This window comes from Microtus ochrogaster, linkage group LG8 (genome assembly GCF_000317375.1).
Source record: "Microtus ochrogaster isolate Prairie Vole_2 linkage group LG8, MicOch1.0, whole genome shotgun sequence".
In the NCBI taxonomy this organism is placed as follows: Eukaryota; Metazoa; Chordata; class Mammalia; order Rodentia; family Cricetidae; genus Microtus; species Microtus ochrogaster.
The window spans coordinates 15,641,722-15,647,735 of NC_022033.1; the positions used below are offsets into that span (position 1 = coordinate 15,641,722).

The 6,014-nt window shown below is 45.7% G+C and overlaps 1 non-coding gene across 1 annotated transcript; it reads left to right on the plus strand.

Annotated features, from left to right (window-relative positions):
* The first annotated feature begins 2,073 nt into the window (after nt 1-2,073).
* LOC113457859 lies at nt 2,074-2,229 on the plus strand. The gene has a single exon (XR_003378347.1). It is a non-coding gene; the product is annotated as a U1 spliceosomal RNA (small nuclear RNA).
* The last annotated feature ends 3,785 nt before the right edge of the window (nt 2,230-6,014 follow it).

The following is a 6,014-nucleotide window of genomic DNA, read 5'->3' on the forward strand; positions in this document are numbered from 1 at the left end:
CACACACACACACACACACACACACACACACACACACACACACACAGTCTCCTTTTAGCACCACAAGGGAGGCGCCTCAGCCTCAGAGATTAGCTGCTTCAAATCTTCACTTTATGAGTGGGGAAAATGAAGCTCACCTGGGAATATTGTACAGGACTCTCCTGGACAACAGTGCCACCATCTTTATAAATTCAGCCATGACTGTTTGCAAAAGATCATTACAACTTGTTGGCTATTGATAGTCCCTCATAGAAGGAGGGGTGGGGAGGGTCATGGTTTTGCCACCCAAATAGCCAGCTGACTCTCCCAACTGGTTGTAATCAGTTCTGCTCTGATTGCATGCGGTCTCAGAGATGAGTTAGAAGTTAAATGCTGGGCGACATGACAAGGAAAAGAACCTTATTGACCAACATGGACAATTGCCCACTGCATGCTGGAAGCGTCCACTCAATGGTCTGCATTATTTCCACGGCTCCATTCCTTCTGTGATAACAAGTGCTGCACTGGCTCTATTTATGTCAGACCCTTTCAAGTTCTTTCTAATAATTAGTTTTTTGGCCATCAAGTTGGTCCTCGGCAGGAATACATTAACATGCTTATTTATATCTCAGTGGGCACATACATCCTCTTGTTAGTAAGGCCTATGGTCCCCCAAAGTATCAGTGTGGAAACTTGAATTGACTCATCCTTTTCTCAGCCTCTCTTCGTGAAGGTCAACCCTGAAGTAGGCTGCCTCTCTGTTACTATCCCTCTACCCGCCCCTCCCCCCAGCTCATGATTCTTTTATCACTTCGATTTTAGAGAATCAGGACCATAGAGTTGAAGTGTTGGGATTGTTCTGTGAGAGGAGATAAGGTTGTGAAAAAGGCCTTCCAGGCTGAGGGGTTCGGCATGTCCGGATCCCTGTGGGGGAACTCAGCTCTGTAGCTAACATGGGATGGAGGCCGACTACTTTCAGACCAAGGATTCTAAATATGGAGATTGTGCAGGTGGGTCTCACTTGAGTGAAATAATTCTATGGCAACTGTTGGAGGTTGGTGGCAGGAGGAGAGGCGAGGAGGCAACAGGTCTGAGTGTAAGAAGCATCCACACCCTCAGTTATGAATCTCCTCTGACCAGGGCCATCATTTCAGAGCCCAATGCAAAATTAAAAAGTTGGAGCATGTAGTTAAAAAATTAGCTAGAATGGAATAATACTTGATTGTGTACTATAGTAAAGGACTTACGTATGCTGCATTGTGGGTAAACCTCAAAAGCATTAGATCGGGCTATGGAGATGGCTCAGCAGGTAAAGGCACTGGCTTCCTAACCTGGCAAGCTGAGTTCACACCTTAAATCCCACGGTTGAAGGAGAGAACCGATCCCTGAAAAAGTTGTCACTTAACCTCCACATGTGCACCATGGCGGCACAAACATCCCCTTCCCTCCAGACATAGCAACAAATAAATGTAAAAAGCATCGCTCCCCCCAGTTATGCTAAGAGAAGGAAGGCAATTGCGAAGGTCACATATTCTATGACCCGCTCATTAAAATTTCCAGAATATAGAAATGCACGGAGACAGAGGCAGGTTATTGATTTCAGAGTGCAGGGTAGGAACATGGAGAATGGTAGTTTGATGGGCACGAAGTTTTCTTTTAGGATGATAAATGTTTCAGAAATCAACAAAAATGAGGGCTAGGGAGATGGCTCAGTAACTAAGAGCATTTATTGCTCTTGTAGAAGACTTGAATTTGATTCCCAGAACCCATATTGGGTGGCTCACAGTCCCCTGTAACTCCAGTTCCAGGGGGATCTGATGCTTCCCATCTCTAAGGGCACCTGCATTTGTGTGCAGGGACCTCCACACAGACACAAACACATGCACACATACACGTAATTTAAAATAAACAACCTTTTAAGGCAAATGGAAAAAGAGACCAAGAAAAACAAATTGTGATTGAAAATGCCACAATGACCTAGTGCTGTAATTAAAAAGCTTAAACACAGCAAAGTAAAACACCAGAGAGAGCTGGATAATGGAGCTGGATGACACGTGTACCAAATGCCATTCAGCTCTTCATTTTAAGATGCTCAGCCTTACCTGGCAGGGAGGACACCGCAACCACGACGGTGGTTTTTCCACCCTCTGTTGTACTCTGAGTGCACTGACCCCTGACATTTCCCCAAATTTTGGAAACTTGACTGTGTTATCTATGGTAGTGGGGGGACTACATTCATGATAATCTCTTTTATATATTGTTTTATTTTATTTATAATATATATATATATAAAATTTAAGTGGTCAGATTTATTTAGTAAATTTAGTTTTAGTAAAAAATACATTTAATATATTAAATATTGTTAATTATTTCAAGATGGCAGCATAAGAGGGTGCTAAGTCTAGTAGGGCTTTTCTCAGTGTAGAGCCCCATGTGGCTACTCAGGAATTTGAGAAACTCAGACTAGAGCAACGAAAGGCAGAGGGATGAGGTCCCTACAAGTTGACGGCACATTTCTGGTGAATGCTGGTGGGTTGGTCCCTGATTTCTGAAGCCCCAGGAGTCCTGAGGCTTCAGAGACTTTCAATCCCAAGCAGACAGGGCCCTGCTTCCCATCAGCCACCAGATGAAGAGGGGTCTTTTCCAAGGTCATGAGCATCTTAGCTTGATTCTCCGGACTCTCGCTAGACCACCTACCCCATTTGTGCTTCCTCTTCAGCCCTCTTTCAGGTCCTGCCACCTTCCTGTCATTTTGTGACTGGGCCTTTGCCTCCAGCCTTCTTTCCAGTGATAGCTCCGGTTTATAAAAACATGTTTATCCGGCCCTGGTCTGTGCTAATGATCTGCCCCTGTTCACAGATGCAGAGGCAAGCTGGATCATGGAGGGTCTTGTTATCTCTTGTTTTAAAGCTCCAAAGAAGACTGTGATGCCACCAAAGTTTGAGTCAGTACAAAAGGCTTCTGCCCTCCGGGACCACCTAGCAGTCTTCCGGTTGCACAAGCCTGAAGCAGCGCTAATGGTGACACCACAAAGGCTTGCCTGAAAGGGACCACTTGGCCTCCAGCATGCAGTCTGTCGCCAGATGTATCAGAAAGGTCACCCTACCCAGGTTGCTTCAGCTGTTCCCACTGTCAGGACACACCCTGTACAAATGCCAGGTCAAATCTTTCCAGTGCCCTGGGCACAGTGTGGGAGCTGTGAGCAGGTAGCCCCAAGTCCCAAGGCCTGCCTCCTGGGTCACCAATAGGCACTGTCCCCTTGGAGGCTCCTGCCTGGCTCATCAGGGTATGTTGCTTTTGGAGCTGCCTTTCTCAGGGCTGCTGGGACCAACTGTGCTTGCCACATGAGCAGGCTACCTAGTGGGGCCCTGTAGATCCAGATGGCAGAACTCCCGTTTGACCCCAATCTACTGTGTTATTGGGGAGTGTTCTGGGGATAACCTTGGAATTGTCTTCATTTCTCAAGGAGAAGAGAGTGGGGGGGGGAGACAGAGACAGAGACAGACAGAGAGAGAGACAGATGAGAGAGAGAGAGAGAGGGAGAGGGATAGGGAGAGGGAGAGGGAGAAAATGAATAAGGCAGAAATGGACAGCTACGAATACCTGATTCTTTGTACCAGACAAGACATCAGCAGTTTGTTACCATTAATTCTTTGATACATACTTCCTGTTTTCACTAACACACATTCATTGTTGGTGTTGGGTTGCACAAGGACACTTTCATTCAAGTACGTAATACATTTTGGGCACGACACCCATTCACCCTGCTCATTTCTTAGCACCCTCATGTTAACCCTCGCTTCCTCTGGACAGTTTTGCTTCCATTTTCGCGTCACCATTAGTTCTACGTTAGTTGCACAAGAAAGGTCATCTTTCCTGTTTGCGGATGATTGAGACGCGAGGGGCTCATCCGTTGGCCTAAGTCTGCAATTCCAACTCTGCTGACTGGGAAGTGACTGGTTCTGACTTTTGTTTCTGCTTGCGACCATTGCCATAACAAGCACCTACAAACTACATAGCTTGAAAACTAAACCCCTACACTTACTTATCCTGCAGTTCTAGAAGTTAGAAGCCTGAGGAGGGCCTCAGTGGTTAAGATCCCAGGGCTGGCAAGACATACTCCTTACGGCTTTGAGGGCAGAATCTATTGCCTAGCCTCCGTGGCTTGTAGGGGCTGTCTGCGTTCCTTGGCTTTTGGCCAAAACATCCCTATGCCTTCATCTCTCTGGTTCTCTGGCTACAACCATGAAAGGATCTCTGTTAATGAGAACTCACATGACTAGGCTGGACCATCCAGACACACCAGGATGACCTCCCCACCATCATGGAGTATACCCTCCCTAACATCATGGACTATGCCCTCCCCACCATCATGTATTATGCCTTCTGTGAGCCAAAATAAACCTTCCCATCTCCTTAGGTTGTCACACCAGTGGGAAAAGTAACTATTGTAAGGCCCTTCAAGAACGACACATTTCTGATGCAGAAGGTGAAGAAGAGTCACGTTCCTCTAAAGCCTGTGTCTTGACATGGTTTGGAAGAGTGTTCACATGTCTCAGATGAGCTGTGTTTTCAGGTGGTGTATGTGCACATGTGTGTGTGTTTGTTTGGTTTATACTAGTGACTCGGACATGTCAGACGTTTTGGATGAGTACAACAAATTCCAGAACTACACTTCATTAACCTCCGTCCTTACATTTCATCTAGTTTGGGTTGCATTAACACGGGATTGCGGGACCAGAGGGCAGGCTTGAAGCTAAATCATCCAGTTCAAACTTCTGATTAGTCCAGCAGAGCATTTGAGATGTAGATGCAAATGTCTCCCCCTAATGGGCTTCTGGCCTGACAGAGTGTGTGTCTCTGATTGCCGCTGTTTACATTAAGGATTTCCAGTCCTTAGGACATTTGCAGACTTGGCTACTTTCTCTAGCTGGCTTGCTCCAGGGATCCCCCATCTCTGCTTCAGTGGGGCTAGGATTACAGGTGGCCCACTATTCCTGCCTGGTGTTTAAGTGAGTGGCAGAGAGCTGAAGTCAGGTCCTCACATGGGTGTGGCAATCGCTTTGCCCACTGAGCCATCTCTCACAGCCCCTCCCTCCTTCTGTAGGCATCTCACACGAAGTTTTTTTTTTTCTGATTTATTTATTATTTATTTTTTATTTGCTTTTGTTTTTGACACAGGGTCCTTCTACAAAGCCTAAGCTAGCCTGGAACTTACTATGTAGCCCAGCCTGGCTTTCAGCTTCACTGTAAGAGGAGAGAGGGCCTGCTTTTCGTCCCGGTTGCTCAGCTAGCTTGGGAATTTTAAAAAATTAAATTAGTAAAACTTAAAATATAATTTCAACATTTCCCTCTTCCCTATCTTCCCACTAGCCCCTCTCATGTCTCTCCCTTCCAGCTCCTTCCATGCCCCCACTCCCTCTCAAATTGATATCCTCTTTTTGATTATTATTGCTACATGTATATGCATAAATATATACATACAGTCTGTATATGTTTAGTGTGACTTGTGTGTATGTGATTTTAGGGCTGACCATTTTGTATAGGATAACCAATCAGGAGCTTCATCCCTGGAAGGGGCTAATTCTCCCTCTCTTAGCAGTTACTTGTAACCAGTCTTTCTCTGTCCCGCCTGCCAGCTCCCACATAACCACACGGAGACATTTTATTAATTATGCATGCTTGGCCTTAGCTTAGACTTGTTCCTAACTAGTTCTTATAATTTAAAATAACCCATATATATTAATCTACATTCTTTATGGGCTCGGTAACCTTTACTCTGTACATCCCATCCTGCTTCCTCTGCATCTGGCTGGGGACTCCACCCTTCTTCTTCCCAGAGCTCTCTGTCCCCAGAAGTCCCACCTAACCTCTTCTGCCTGGCTAATGGCCATTCAGTTCTTTATTAAACCAATCAAAGTGACACATCTTCACACAGTGTACAGGAATAGTCCACGACAGTTACTAGATATCTGTGATTCTTTGTCTAAAGTGAGACCCCATGAGATTTCCACCTCCCGTGTTGGGAGGCCTAT